We start from the raw sequence: 16,428 nt of genomic DNA, 5'->3' as shown, positions 1-16,428 counted from the left end.
GGCTATAGTGTTAAAGGTCATTTTGCATATCTAATTTATGAAGAAAATACTAGTTATCTTCAATTGGAGCATGGGCAGAAAATTGTGTACACAAGACACCAAAGATTCATTCCTCGAAATGACCCTTACCGTAGATTGAAGAAAGCGTTTAGTGGAAGTCTTGAAATGGATGTAGTGTCCAAAACCCGCAATGGGGAAGAAATATACAACCAGGTGAAGAACATTGATGTTGTCTTCGGAAAACATAAAAAGAAGACCACTGAGAAAAACATTTGGAAAAAACGATCAATATTCTTTAATCTTCCATATTGGTGTAAACTTGATGCGCGACATTGCATAGATGTGATGTATGTTGAAAAAAATGTATGTGATGGTGTTGTTGGGACTTTACTAAATGTAAAAGGAAAGACAAAAGATGGAGTGAAAGCACGACAAGACTTGGTTGACATGGGAATCCGTTCTGAGTTACATCCGTAATCCATTGGAAGACGCACCTATCTTCCTCTAGCTTGTCACACTCTTTCAAAAAAATAAAAACAATTTTTTTGTTAATGTTTACATAGTGTGAAGGTTCTACAAGATTATTCATCAAATATTAGTAGCCTTGTTTCTATGCAAGATTTAAAGTTAGTTGGTTTAAAGTCTCACGATTGTCATCTCTTAATGCAACCACTTTTACCAGTAGTTATTCGAGTCATATTAGCTACTTCTTTTAGAGGTATTCTCACACGTTTGAGTTTGTTTTTCAATGCCATTTGAAAGAAAGTGGTTGATCCTCGACAGTTAGATGATTTTCAAAATGAGGCCATCAGACTATTGTGCCAATTGGAAATGTATTTCCCACCTTCATTTTTTGATATTATGGTGCATTTGATTGTCAATCTAGTAAGAGAAATTTGAATATGTGGGGCGGTTTATTTAGGTGGATGTACGTGCTAACAGTTGAAAATATTGTTATCTGTGATTCAATTTTGACATTAAATCAACCATTTTTGACTTAGAAGCTTGCTTGAACTCATGTTTTTAGTATAGTTTTGTGAATAAGTGAGTAGAGGGTATACTTGATGATTTTATCACTAAATTCCCTTTATTTTGTAGCTAAGAATGTGCCTGGAAGAATCTCCAACAATGTATAGAGCTGAATCAGCCATAAAAGAAGCAAAAAAAAAAAAAGAGTTCTGGAATGCTACCACCAAGGCTGAGCACCCCATTATGGGCGTTGAGCGCCAACTTTTCTGCTGTATATCCCCTGGGCGCCCTCTAAGGGGTGCTGAGCACCAGTTTTCTCGCAGTTTCGCCCAGTTGCCCCAACTTAGGGCGGTGAGCGCCAGCGACGTTGGCCCATGATCCAATTAAGCCCTATTTAAGGACTTGCACGACCTAGGGTTGATATCTTTATATGGCTTGAGCATACAAGCACACTTTTCACCCCTTGGAGGCATATTTGGGGATGTGGGAGCTCTCCTCTTCAGTTTTTAGGGTTTTTCTATCTCTTCCATTCCATTGTTCATCTAGTTTCTCCATGATAATGGAGAACAAAACCTTATTTGTTGTTGGGGAAGATGTAACCTTTAAACTCTCATGTATTTGAATTGATTCCAATTTATTTATGCTTCTTTCATTAATTGTTAAGGTTATTCTTCTTTGCTCTATGCGTGTTATGTTTAACTCATTCATGACATGATTATTGGTTTTCGTGATATGGACACATACAGGAAAACCTAGATCTGGAGAATTTTCTCCTAAAAGCAGTATTGCCTAGACATGGGAATATGAGTTTTGGTTATCTTAAGCTTCTAATCATAATGTAGAATTAATTACCAGTGATACAAGACATTGTGATCTAGTAATTAAGGATAGGCTTTCTTCGCCGAGACATTGGGTTTTAAGTAATTTAGAAAGTGATATTAACATTAATGAAGAAGATGAATTCATATATGCATGAGAGTAAACCAGGTGTAATCTAAACCACAACAACATACTCATCTCATATTTTCAACTTCATCCATTCATTCTAATGTTTAGCCTCAATTGATCAATTTGCATTCATATTTACTTTCTTGTTTTTGCATTCAAAACCATAAAATTGTTCTTCAAAGTCTTAATTAGATATGTACTTACATGATTGTTTAGTGTCGTGAGTCTCTTGGGAAACGATACTTGGTCTTACCATTTATTATTACTTGATACGATTCGTGACACTTGCCGACATCTTAACAGTACCCGGTTGAAAGATACATGAAGATCTTAAAGGGATATGTTAAGAATCAATTGAGACCAGAAGGTTCGATTATAGAGCGCTACATTGTAGAGGAAGCCATTGAATTTTGCTCAAGTTTTATTCCAAGTTGTGAACCAATAGGACTTCCAAAAGATAGACATGAAGACAAATGTGAAGGAAAAAAGTTGGTAATCACATATAAGAATTGGCACGAAATGCTTTCCTTCGCTTTGCACGGTTACCGCACATCAATACGCACGTCGACTATGGCAACACCTTCTTCTTTGGTATACGAAATGGAAGCAGTACTACCCTTCGAGGTAGAAATCTCATTCTTACAAGTGTTAATGGAAACCCAATTTAGAAGAAGAAGATTGGGTTCAAACCCGATTTGATCAACTCAATCTCATTGAGGAGAAAGATTGACCACAGCATGCCATGGACAATTATATTAGCGAAGAATGAAAAAGGAATTCGACAAGAAGGTACGCCTTAGGGAGCTCCAAGAAGGCGAATTGGTCCTAAAAAAAGATTTTTCCAATACAAAATGATCACAGGGACAAGTGGACCCCAAATTATGAAGGCCCATGTGTGGTAAAGACGACATTTGATGGTGGGGCACTTATTCTCACAAGAATGGATGGGGAGGAGTTACCTTTGCCAGTTAATTCTAATGCTGTCAAAAAATTCTATGCATAATGATTTCATGATAGGGAATGCTTTTAAAATGGAATTGACATTATTGTATTATGCTTTATTCTAAATATTTTTCTTCATAAGGTCACTCTTAACTTTCGAATTGCCTTCCGAAAATAATAAACATCACAAGCAGGTTCACGGGGTGCGGGTTTGTTCTTAAGGGATGTCATGGAATTAATTAAAACGAAACGGGAAAGATAATAAAATATTTGGGTCTCACAAATTTTCACTCATACATTCATGCATTTAGCATCATGCATGCATCATCATAGGGGTTCAAAGAAGAAAAGCATGACACACCATGCATCGCCAATTCATGTATTCGATAAAAGCCAGTTCAAAAAGTACATTAGTAAGAAAATTCAGAATTTTCAAAAAAAAAAATTCATGGGGTTTTTGTGCCTCTCTAAAGAAAATTTACGAGGTTTTTGTGCCTCTCTAGAGAAATTCACGAGGTTTTTGTGCCTCTCCAAAGAAAATTAACGAGATTTTTGCGCCTCTCTAGAGAAATTCACGAGGTTTTTGCGCCTTTTAAGAAAAATTCACGAGGTTTTTGCACCTCTCCAAAAAATTTATGAGGTTTTTACGCCTCTCTAGAGAAATTCACGAGGTTTTTGCGCCTCTCCAGAGAAATTCACGAGGTTCTTGCGCTTCTCCAGAGAAACACACGAGGTTCATACACCTCACTAGCGAAATTCATAGGATATGACGCACCCTCCACAGGTGTCACGGCTCTTCAGCAAAATACATAAGGTTGCTACACTCTCTATCAGGTATTCTTCGAGGTAATCTTTTTCCATCTCTTTAGACCCGAACGAAATTAGTGTCTTTATCTTTATTTGTCTTTTACTATGATAACACAAAAACTCTAGGCTTTATGTTATTTAGCAAAATCTAAATAAAGAGGGGCAACTATCAACACCCAATTTTGTCTGGGTAAGTAAATAAATAAAAATAAAGAATAAGAGAATAATAATTAATGATGGGTAAAGAAAAAAATGAAGAAGAAAATAATAAAATAAATTTCCTTAAAAAATTGTATACATAATTTTCAAACTTTAAAATATTTTTGAAATATTAGTTTAATATGGTATTAATTTGAATCAATATTATGCCAATAATTATAAGAAATAATTAAAATAATATAATTTGTTGCGTCAGTTTCTTTTAAAGAGAAAAATATGATTTTTAAAAAATGGACAATTTTTCTAACAATAATTATGATCAATGTCTTGAAATTTATTTGATTTGTTTTTCTTGCAACCAACACCTTTTCTTTCTCTATTTTGTTCATCGCCAATTAATTCATAATTAAGGCAAGAATACCATAATATTACAATTTGTGTATATAAATACGCACCCTATAATAGAAAAAAAAAGGAAAGACGGAAAAAATAGAGATAGATACTTTGAAATAATAGAGATAGAAAGAGTGGGAGAGAGTATAGAGGAAAGTAAGTTCTCACGCTAGAGGAATTCTGCCAACAAAACCTACCAAGGAAGAACTAGGGGCGTACTAAAAGCTGGAAAGGTATGTCACCTATGCACCCTCTTTTTCTCTTTCGATGGTACTTTTGAAGTTTTTTTTTCTAAAGGTATTATTTTTTTTACTACACACCAATAATGTTTTCATAAAAAAGAATATCTTCTCTCGTTTCTTTTGGTATTGGTTATATCTCACGCATCACGTGATATTTATTTTTTAAATATTTTATTTAAAAATAAATAAAAAATAAAAAATTTAAAAAAAAATTCTTATCACATATTTTACTATAATAAAATAATAATAAATCATAAAATAAAGGGTATAAGTGTGTGTCGGTCTATGGCTGGTTTCTTTTTTTTTCCACCTTTTGTAAAAGAAAAGAATACAAAATCTTTAAAACAAAAAAACAATGTCAATCCTTTTTAGGTTTTTAGGTTTACTTTTCAAAAATCTAAAACAAACCATAATAGTTTTCAAACAAATTCACAAACTTTTTTCTAGATAAAGAACTATGTGATCCCTTAATAGTTTCTTTATATTATTATTTTTTAGGGAAATTAAATACCTTGAAAAATCACGTCAACTTTATACATTTAATTAAAGGTACTGCTTTTGGACAGGCGTAGTAGGATGCTAATACCTTCCTTACGTATAACCGATCCCCGAACCTAAAATCTAGTTTTCATAGACCACGCTTTTATTTTATGGTTTTCCATAGTTTTTCCAAAATAAATTATGGTGGCGACTCCCAAAATCTTTTCTTAAACCCGTCTATTTTCGGTTCACCGTCCCGTCGCGATCCTGGTTGCGACAGTGCTGTTGGAGGAGCTACTGGATTGAAGGACTACTTTGGCCCTAAACTAAGAAGCAAAGAGGCCACAAGTCAGGAAGCATTGAGTAACCTAAAGTAAGAGATGCAACTCAAGATGGAGGAGGACATGAGAGTTGTCATGGAACGCTTCCAACAACAAGAAGCAGCATATCAAAAGCTTCTTGAAGAAAAACTTCAGATGATGTCCCAACAATAGAAGGCGGACATCCCCATAGATGATCATAATGCACCTCGTGTGAGCACCAAAGACTCTTGTTCTATTCTAGATCCTACTGATTACACTTGTTAGTATGAGCTTTTGGTTGATAAGGATCCTCCGCGCGTAGTGGCTGTGGGTCGAAAGATTATAGGGGGCCATACCCTTTATGGTATTGCCCACTCACGCACGGGTCATGATTGATGAAGTTAGAGACTCCCACGCTCGAGTGCCCGTGCCTACATCTGAAATCCAATTCGTGAGGGAGGCCTTAGGCACATTTATAGCTTGGCTTAAGGCTATGATCATGCCATATTTTGGCCCACCACCGGTATTATATTCTTATTTTTATTGTTTAAATCTTCAACTTATAATTAAATTATTCCTAATTAACTTTTATAAATATGTCTCGTAGTTCTACCATCCTGACGAACAACCAATGGCTAAACCTGTGAGCCATGAAGATCACGAGGAAGTGAAAGATGATTATGATCCTCTAACCATATTGATGAAGAAATTACATAAATTGAATAAAGGACCGGTAAAGCTGTAGTGGGTGTTAAGAAAATTTGGCATCCAGTGTCATGTGCCATTATATATTGCTTTAAATAATGCACTGTAGGTCGTTGGTGGAGAAAGAATGTTGAACATGTCATGCATACAACTATGGTGCCTGTAAGTTTTTTAATTTTTATTTAAATTTTTGAATATTAGTATTATTACTTTTTAATAAATAGACTTAACTTTATTGTTATAGGTACATGGACACCATCATAGTGGACATAGGTCGTGCAACAATGTATGGCTTTCTTGAACCTCAAACTATTCAACCATCTGGAAACACATTAGATTCGAGACAATCATATATGCAAACATGGATAACTAAGTCTAAAAGAGAGTTGTATATCACGTCATACATTAATGGGTATGATTTACTCAATATTGTCAACTTTTATCAAAATTTAATTAATAAACTCACTAGTTGTTCGTACATGTTAGGGGCCATTGCAAATGATGGTGATCATTAAAAAAAACACAAGTTGTATGGTTTTGTTCTCTTCATAGGAAGATAAAATCGGATTTAAAGTCCTTTTTACAAACGTAAGTATTACATTCATTCATATCAATTCATTATGATATTAATATATTAACTTATATTTGTAATGTTTCAAATTTGTTTACAGTTGTGGCTAGGCCTAGAGCACAACATATTGAAATTATATATCCTAAGGTTGGAATTCGTTGATCTTTAACTTATTAATTTTCGTAGTCAAATTTAAACCATTACATTTGACTAAGTTCTTTCACATGTTTAGTGTAACAAGCAAACAAATTTCTGGCCATGTGGCTACTACATCATGTCATGGATGAAGACAATCATCCGAGCAAGAATTAGAGCAGATTGAACTAAGGTAAAAATTTACATTTGAAATCTTACAAATATTAATAAACTTTTCACATTAGAATGAATATAATAGTAAAATTTTCTTGATTTTGCAGCGGTTCAACAGTGCCTCTTCATAATAGGGAAGATAAGAGAGGAATGGGCAGGATATTTGAATCAACATTTTCATTAGCTATAACTTTAGGTTTTTCCTATAAGTTCTTTTTGTTTTTATGATAGCATTTGCTTTAGCTTTTACTTTTACATTTGAATTGGTGATATAATGGTTTAAACAGGATTTGATGAATTATGTGAATATATGAATTAGAAAACTAGTTTCTATATTTCAGGTTTGATTAAATGAGCAAAAATGAACCAACTTTTTTTAAAAAAACATTGAATTTAACGTCGGCCTATACACTGCACGACGTTAATATAGGTGTCTTGACGTCGGTCTTGACACTATACGACGTTACACCCTTTCCAGTGGCAAACCATAGAAATGCACCGCTGGACAAGCTCCTCTATGGCTCAGCAAGGGTGACGTCAGCCTTGATTGTTATTCGACGTCAATATTACGTCTCACCCCCTTGTGGTGGACATCAAATCCTCTTTTACATTCATCTAGGCATTGTGCATTTAGTCACATATTAGACGTCGAATTCTTTATTGTCCGACATGTTCTATAAACTGTTAACGTCGGCCTGTACAATTCAACGTTAATATAACATCTCCCGATATGACGTCAACCTCGAGTACACCGTTAAAAGCCAAAAATCACCGACGTTGTACGTCATTTTTGTACTAGTGAAATAAAGTACCTTATGTATACTCCACACATAGTTGTAACTATATTAGACACCTCCTATATAAGCTTTGGTCATTAGAAAAAAGGGATAGAAACCTAAAACTTAAAAAAAAAAAGAGAGGGAGAGAGAATGTTTTTTAGAAGAGATGGAAAGGAGTTGTAGAAAACATTAGGGCAAGGGAAGATTTGTGATGTTTTTGGAGTATAGATAAAGCCCTAGAATTGACCAAGGTATGGGGAAGCTTACCATTGCCTGTTGTATCCTATGTATTCTTGATTTACTTGCATGAAAATACTTGTTTGATATATGTTTATATGATTAAGATTATGATTATCTGTTGCTATTGTTGGGTAAGGGTTTGTGTGTGCATAGGAATAGGTTTCTGATGGATTTTCCCTAAAAATGTATTATGAATATTTTGTTGGATTATCCCAACAGAGGGTTTGATGCTAAGGGAGAACAAAGTTATGATGCGTAGGGGTTTCCATGCAAATATATGTTATAAGGGTATGATGATAATCATATGAAGTATAATTAGGTGTTATTGGGGTATAACATGTCAATGATTGGATTTAGATTATTCAAGTGATGTAATGTATGTGTTAGAGTCTGTTCATAAGGGTATGTGATGCTTGAATGAATGCATGATGCTTTGGTTATGTTTTCACGTGATTTAGGGTTGTGGTATGCATGTTTGAATACATGATTTTTGTTCAAGATATGTTTTGATTTCACAATAATCAATTATCATTAGCTATAATTGATTATTTGTGCGTTGGTTGTGAGTATGGTTTTGGAAATAATCGATTATCCTTTCATGTGTGATGTTTTTGGAAATTTTCACTGAGATATGTTTTGTGTAAATATGAACATTTTCAGAATAATCGACTACCAGTTATGATAAACAATTACCCTGGTGTATTTTAGTTAAAAATGCCAAATTTAAGGAAGAATGAACGTGGACCAAGTCTGAGAAGTTGTGGAACGTGATGATAATCAAAGAATGAGATTACAGGATATGTTTAGGGTCAGTTTTGACTTATGGTTGAGATTGGAGAATGAGTGGGTTTTAGGATGTACTTGAGTATGTGATTGATCAACGTGAGAATGGAGGATACGTCTACTTGTTATACCTAGTAAATTCTCATGCTATATGTGTTAGCATAAAGCTAAAGAGCAGAAATTTTGATGATGTCTCAAAGTCAAGTCTCAAGTGCTCTTATTGCAGGAAGATCTTCATGAAGACTTGTTTTTATATTAAATATTTTATAGTTTAGTAGATTTATGTATAGGATGTGGTTTATATTTGATTCTATGTATTGTTTGTCTTAGGTTGCATTAAAATTTATTTTGAATCAGAAAATCTAATTTTATACTCAAGATAATTGATTATGAATTTATAATCATCGATTATCAGTAATCAATTATGACTTGCCATAATTGTTTATAACGAGCAATTATGAGAACTTTTAAGCAAGTTTTTTTACCGTTGTGCATTCATTAAATGCATAATTAATTACCATAATTGGATAATTGATTATCACACGTTAATTAGTTGACAACGGATTTTTGGAGGTATCCTTGAGTGAGATCTCTATAAATCAGATTGGGACTCTCATTCTAAAATACGAAACGAAATGCAAAATACAAAATAAGTGTATTTTGAAAAATCTTATCTGCAATGTGTGGTGATAAGTGTTCTAGGGTTTGTTGAACCCTTGTGTTGTGGCTTTGATAACTTGGTGTGTTGGCATAGAGCGAGAACTTTCACAGGGAGTGTGATTGAGTAGTGTTGTTGTTGCTGAGTTAAAAGCCTATCATCCTTCGTGAAGCATTCGGAGGAGGTGTTCATCCTTTGTGAAGATTCAGAGGAGGTGCTCATCCCTTGTGGGTTATAGAGGAAGTGACTTTCATCTCTTGGGGTAAGAAGAGAGGTGGTTTCTAAACTTTTACAAATTGTTTCTTTGTGATTGTAATTTGTAATTGTTTTGTGAGTAGTGAACTGTTTATCTTGATTTGAGATAAGCGACTGGATGTAGGATTGGTAAGATCCGAACCAGGATAAAATTATCTGTGCAAATTTCTCTCAACCTTACTCTCTTTATTTTTTATTTTTATTTGCTTGGTAAGTTTAATTGAGTAGAAATTAAAAGGCAAACATTCGTATTAAAAACCCTCTTGGTTTGTTATTCCACGCTAACCATTCCGCTGCAGCCGCTCTGACGATATGCGTATAGGTGCTTCCTTTTGCCTTGTGTGCATAGGAAGGGTTGTTTAGGTATTGAACCTTCCTTGTGTGGAGGTGATGGTTATTTGCTTGTCCTTGTGTGGCAGGAAGGCATGTTCCTTAGCTATATTGTGGGACTACTCGAACATATCTGTAGGGAGGCTACAAATTGGGCTGTAGAAGCGGCTACAATCGGTGAGGTAGGGTACAAGATTGAGACAAACTCTTTCCACTATGGTGTTATGGTACGATGATGCTTATGGTGTTGTTCATGATTGAGATAGTCATGATGGTGGTGTATCTATGATGATCATGGTACTTAAGATGCTCCAGGTGTTGCTATGTTGATAGCAGTGTTACTATATTGGTTATAATAGGTAGTTAGCATAGGTGCTAATGGGTAGATAGACCAAGGGTCTATGTTTGAGATGTTGGAGATCAATGGTTAAAGATCGAGGATCAAGGATCGAGGATCAAGGATCGAGGATCAAGGATCGAGGATCAAGGATCGAGGATTGAGGATCGAGGATCGAGTAATTCATTATGTTGGAATTGTTTATGTTAGAAGATTAGGAATCATATTGTTAATACTTCCATGTATGGGTTGTTTGATTATCGTTGATATAATTAGAAGGTATGTATCTTGTTATGTGTTTGATTATGGTTGATATAATCAGAAGGTATGTATCTTGTTGTGTGTTAGATTATGGTTGATATAATCATAAGATATGTATCTTGTGTGTTTGATTGTGGTTCATATAATCAGTATGTATATTGTTATGATTGTTTTATTGGTAGCTTACCCCATATATGTTTGTGTTTGTGTGTTTGTGAATGAAATTATCGGTGATGATCGTATAATGTGTTATACGTGAGCAAATGATATTGTAGATGTTTTAGAGGTATGGTAGACTCGAGAGAAGATGGGGAAAAACCTTGGGATTCAATTAAATCTATTTTGTCTTACAAGTTAAGACAATATAATTGGAGTATTTCATTTGTTATTTTATTACTCAAAATAATGTAATTAGATAAGGTTTTTTTTAAGTATGTTTCCGTGCTATGATAAATTTTGAATTTTTTCGATTTTTAATAACCCGTAACATCTCAAAAATCAGGATGTTACTCCTTACCTCTTTTCCAAAATGAAAAATTTAGCTCTTAATGATCTTAATTCCGAAGCCTTCTTTGCTAGCCCTCTCACTCAACATAAGCGCATAAAACTTTCTAAAATATTCAACTCTCACATTCTAACTCCCCCCCCCCACACTCTACTAAACACGTGAACTTTACCATTAGGTTGATGCTATGAATACTAAAGCACCTAGGGTTCGCATCAAAAAATCAACACTTCCCAAAAAAAGATCAGTGACCCAAACAAGGAACTCTAACCATCCGTGATACACTTCACTTATGTCAAATATATTTTGTTTAATATTTAATTCACGCCCAATCACACATTACATTAATTTATTTTTTCGGGTCTTACATATTCCGATGCTTAAGGCAGTAAGGGTCTGAATGCAAAAATTATTAAGTGTTGTAAACAATGCAACATAACTACATCTCCTGGACCTTATATTTATTCTACTTGCAATGGATTTTTACTTATTAACGACCTAATTACGGTCCAAACATGCCTTAATACAATAATTTAGCTAATTTTGCATTAAGTAACTTTTAAACTAGTTAATTGTGTTAGATGTCCATCAACAATCTTTAATGTCAACGATCAATATGATCAATTGATATGTAAGCAGGTCAACTCCTCTTAAATACTTGACTAGTGGATATAAAATATTCTTTATTTTATCTTATAATTACATTTATATAATCTTAACATATTTTTTAATGAAAATTTTACATATTAAGTTCTCTATGTCTATACCAAAATAATGGAGCATTTAAATCACATAATACAATCTTAAGACAATTTTCTTCAAATAATTAGAATTTATATGAAAATTTTTTACATAATTATTTTTAGGCTTAATAGCCTATTTTCTCCCCAGTTTTGTTGGATTGTGTCAAATTGGTCCCTTGTTTTAAAAAAGTGTCCACTTGGTCCTTACTTAGTAAATTTTGCGTCAACGTCGTCTCTTCCATTAAAAAGAAGCAAACGGAGTTAACAAATTGATGATATGGCAATAGATAGCGGTTACGTGTCATTTTTAAGTTGTATGTGTGGTGACGTGTTAAGTAATAAGACGTTGACGTAGATAATACAAATTAGGTTTTCAAATTGGGGAAAAATTGAGTTAGGGTACAGGGCATTTTCATTTGTGCGATTGTACAGAGAATCCTTATAGCAGTTATTCACCTACATTGCGAAGACGGACTGAGACGCTAATTGGGATTTCGTTGAGTGAAGTTTGTTTGGGGATTTGGACGCGCAATTGTAGAGATTGTGTTGGTGGGGTATTTCGAAAAGCGGCATTCGAAGGTGCGTGTATGTAGCTTTTGGTTGCTTTCCCTGTGGTCCCCCCATAACATTTGCTTTGTGTATGGTTTGTTTATTTATTGTCCCCCATTCACTTTTTTTTTCTTTTGTTTCTGGTGTCCAAGTTTCGTTGTGGTCCCCCATGATGGTGTGTGAAAATATTTGTTTATGTTGTCTTTATGGTCCCCGTACTAAGTTATTTTACTTGTTTATGGTCTTTTATTGGTGTGTTTATGGTTCCTCATAGTACTATTTTGTTTGTAATGTAGATAACATTTCGGTTAAGCATAGATTAACTGTCAACAATTTTCATATTAGTTGAGATGGCCAACTTCATATGTTGGAATACTTTTCTGAACCCGAAATTTAGAGACATAATGGTCAAGCAGAAGTTCAGAGAGAGTGTGCTGAAAAGAAAGTTGAGATAGAGGTTGGTGAACCACAAATTGAGTTAGACCTAGAGGAAGAGGATGTTGTAGTGTCTGATGTAGAGTTTGAGGTAGAGGCTGAGGTAGAAGCTAAGGTAGAGGTCGAGGTAGAGGCTGATGGTTTGGAGACACAGTGTCAGGCAGAGCCTTAGGCTGAGGTTGAGGTAAATGGGGAGGGAGACATTGATGTTGGTGTGGATGTAGATGGCAGGTAGACACAGAGGCTGAAGCAGAGGGTGAGGTAAAGGGTGATGGTGTGGAGGAACAGGGTCAGGCAGAGCTTGAGGCTGAGGTAGAAGTTGATGAGTATGATGTTAGAAGTTGGAATGGGTCTGAAGAGGATGTATTGACTGACCATGAAGATGAAGTAGAATTTGATATATTTTAAGGTACTCACCAAGTAGAAATTGGTGGACCTAGGGGTTTATCTGAAATTGATTGGATATCTGACACTTTAAACAGTGTTGTGGAAAGTGATAACACAAATGATGATAGAGAATGGTATGGGGATTTTGGGATTTTTTTCAATGCCCAAAAGTATGGAACAATATAAATGGGAAGTGGGCACGTACTTTGCTAAAAAAAAAGATTTAACAAAAGAAATAAGAATGTATGGTGTAGAGAATGGTAGGAAATTAAAGGTTTTTAAAAATGACAAAAGAAGAGTTTGTATTAAATGTTTTGGGGCAAAAGGAAAATATACATGGTATGCATATTGTGCATATAAGGCAGCTGAAAATACATGGCAGCTAAGGAAGATTATAGACTAGCACACGTGCAGTAGAGAATTTAACATCTGTTTAATGACTTCGAAATGGTTAAGTGGGAGGTTAGAGAAGACCATAAAAGAGAATCCTAATATTAATCTGTATAACCTCCAAAACAAAGTTTCTAAGAAGTAGGACATTGATATTTCTCGGTCTACAACCTCTAGGGCAAAAGCAATGACTTTTAAACAAATTGAAGGTGATTTTAAAGAACAATATAAAAGAGTGTATGACTATGCAAATGAGTTGCTTTGGTCAAATATTGGTTCAACTATCAAAGTTAATGTTGAACCTAATGAGGACACTCTAATGATCAAGAGACTATATGTGTGTTTGAAGGCCTGTAAGGACAACTTCCTTTCATGTAGGCCTATTATAGGTTTGGATGGGTGTTTCTTAAAAGCAAAATATGGAGGTGAGTTGTTAACTGCAGTTGCCAGAGATGGTAATGAGCAAATGTTACCTTTGGCATACGTTGTTGTGGAGGTGGAGAATAAGGAAAGTTGGGCTTTGTGTTTAGAATTGCTCATTCATGATCTTGGTGGTGTGGAACTTTATCAACAATTACATATATTTCAGATCAACAAAAAGTGAATAACGTAGCCCATTGTTGTGTTTTATCTTTGAAACGTTCATGTGTTTTATTTTAATTTGTATAGCTTCATGTTTTTAATTGATAGGGACTTGTACCAGCATTACAAGAACTTCTACCTGGTGTGAAGCAAAGGTTTTGTATGCGACATATATATGCAAATTTTAGGAAGAAATTTTCTAGCCAAATTCTAAAACGTCTATTATGGAAGACATCATCATCAACACACCTAAAGCATGAGAGGCAGTGATGAGAGAAATTAAAGATGTCAATCAAGATGCCTTTAAATACTTGCTAGTCATTCCACCAAGGTATGTTAGGTTACTTTGATTGTTAAAGTTGCTTGTGACACCTTAGTCAATAATATGTATGAAGCTTTTAACAGTGTCATATAAAATGCAAGGGGTAAGCCCATCATCGCAATGATGGAATACATTCGTATGTACCTCATGAAGATATGGGCAATATATAGAGAGAAAATAAGTACATGTGAAGGTTCTCTTTGCCCAAAGATTAAAAAAGATTTGAAAAGGAATTGCACATGACTAAATATTGGATACCTAGGTATGTGCACATCACTACATCAGAATATGAACTTCTTTATGTTTTAAATTGTTTACTGATTTAAATTGGTTATCATTGCAATTGGTCAGGACTTAAAATTTTTGAGATCAGACACACTTCAACCATTACTGAAAAGTTTATGGTTGACATAGATAAAGTGAAATCCAGTTGCAGAAAGTGAACTGTATCAGGAATCTCATGCTGTCATGCACTAGTTGCCATGTCATTTTTTAACATCAATGGAGAGGACTACATTCCACATTGGTTTAGTAAGTCAACATATCAAGAAACATACATTCCAATGATATACCCTATCAACAGTCCTTACCTATGGGAAATGATTTCTCATCCTGATGTATTCCCTCCACCTAAAAGGGTGTTGCCTCGTAGACCAAAAAAGAAAAGAAGACTAGAGCCTTGGGAGCTAAAGAAGGATAATACACAACTAAAGCAAGGTGGAAGTCGTAAGAGATGTGGCATATGTAGACAACTTGGTCATAAAAGAAATACTTGCCCACAAGCTGCTCCAACAAACCAAAGTCAACCTCAATCAAGTCAGCTGACTCAATGCCAACTTCAACAAAGTCAGCCAAGTACAGCAGGAATTTATAAGTTATTTAGAAGTCACTAAATGTTTAGCTAAAGTCGGTTATAGCCCAGTATTGGCTATTTTGTAAACTTTTATATGTATTTTGAACTTCATTTTGAATCCTAGTTCAGTATGTATTCTTCCATCAACAACAATGTTGTACATTTGAATGATTTTAATCTCAATTTGAATTCTAGGTTTTGTTTTCAATGTGCATTTCAACTCCACTTTCTGTTTTTGCCTCTCTACCAAAGGTCACCCACTTCACACTGATATTTAGCCTTATGCTTGTATTCATTGTGCATTTCAAGTTCAATATAAATGAGTTGTAATGATAATGAATTCTGTGATGAGTTCTATGATGAGTTTCTGATTTTATTATTCACAAGAATAACAAACGAAATGTATATTGAAAGCATAAATTCATATGCATAAATTGACATTTCTCATTCATTTCAAAACATCATATTACAATATAGCCAATGTGTTGTTGACAACAACTTTGTAAAACAACACGTCATGGACTTTTAAACAAAATAAAAACAAGGATGATGTTAATGAACCCCATAAAACATAGCATCCATGTTAACATCTTCTCCCTTTTCTGACAAGCCATAACAAATTTCTCTAGGCTATTAATCTTTCTTCTTTGCCTAGCAATAGTACTACCAACATCATCTACATTATCTTCATTACGTCATTTAAAGAAATTGCATCCTTGAAGTTCTTCATTTCTTGTCCATTGTTCAAATTATCCAATCAGAAACAATTCATTAATCACTAAAATAATTTAACACAAAAATTAAACTACAAACCTTGTAATTAGGGCAGCTCCAGAATTGCTTCCCCTCATTCTTCACTGTTTTTTCTACTCTCAACACAGCAACCTCTCCACAATGGCATATTTGCCTTCCAACGAATCCTCTAGATGAACCACCACGAGAGCTCCTCCATGAGCAAGACGAACAACATATATTCAAAGACATTGCCACTTGAAACCCAACGCCAAAACAAGACAACGACGAACCACGAACCACCACGCTAAAGACTTCCTCAACCAACTCCGAAAGAGGGAAGACCACTTCGCCAACCATGAACAACCACGCTACTGCCAACAGACAACACTCAAATCCAAACCTTAAACAACAACAATAGAAAGGAGAAGAAGACAAACAAGAACAACAACACCCACCA

The sequence above is a fragment of the Vigna angularis genome, chromosome 7 (assembly GCF_016808095.1).
Source record: "Vigna angularis cultivar LongXiaoDou No.4 chromosome 7, ASM1680809v1, whole genome shotgun sequence".
NCBI lineage: Eukaryota > Viridiplantae > Streptophyta > Magnoliopsida > Fabales > Fabaceae > Vigna > Vigna angularis.
This window is presented reverse-complemented; position numbering follows the sequence as displayed.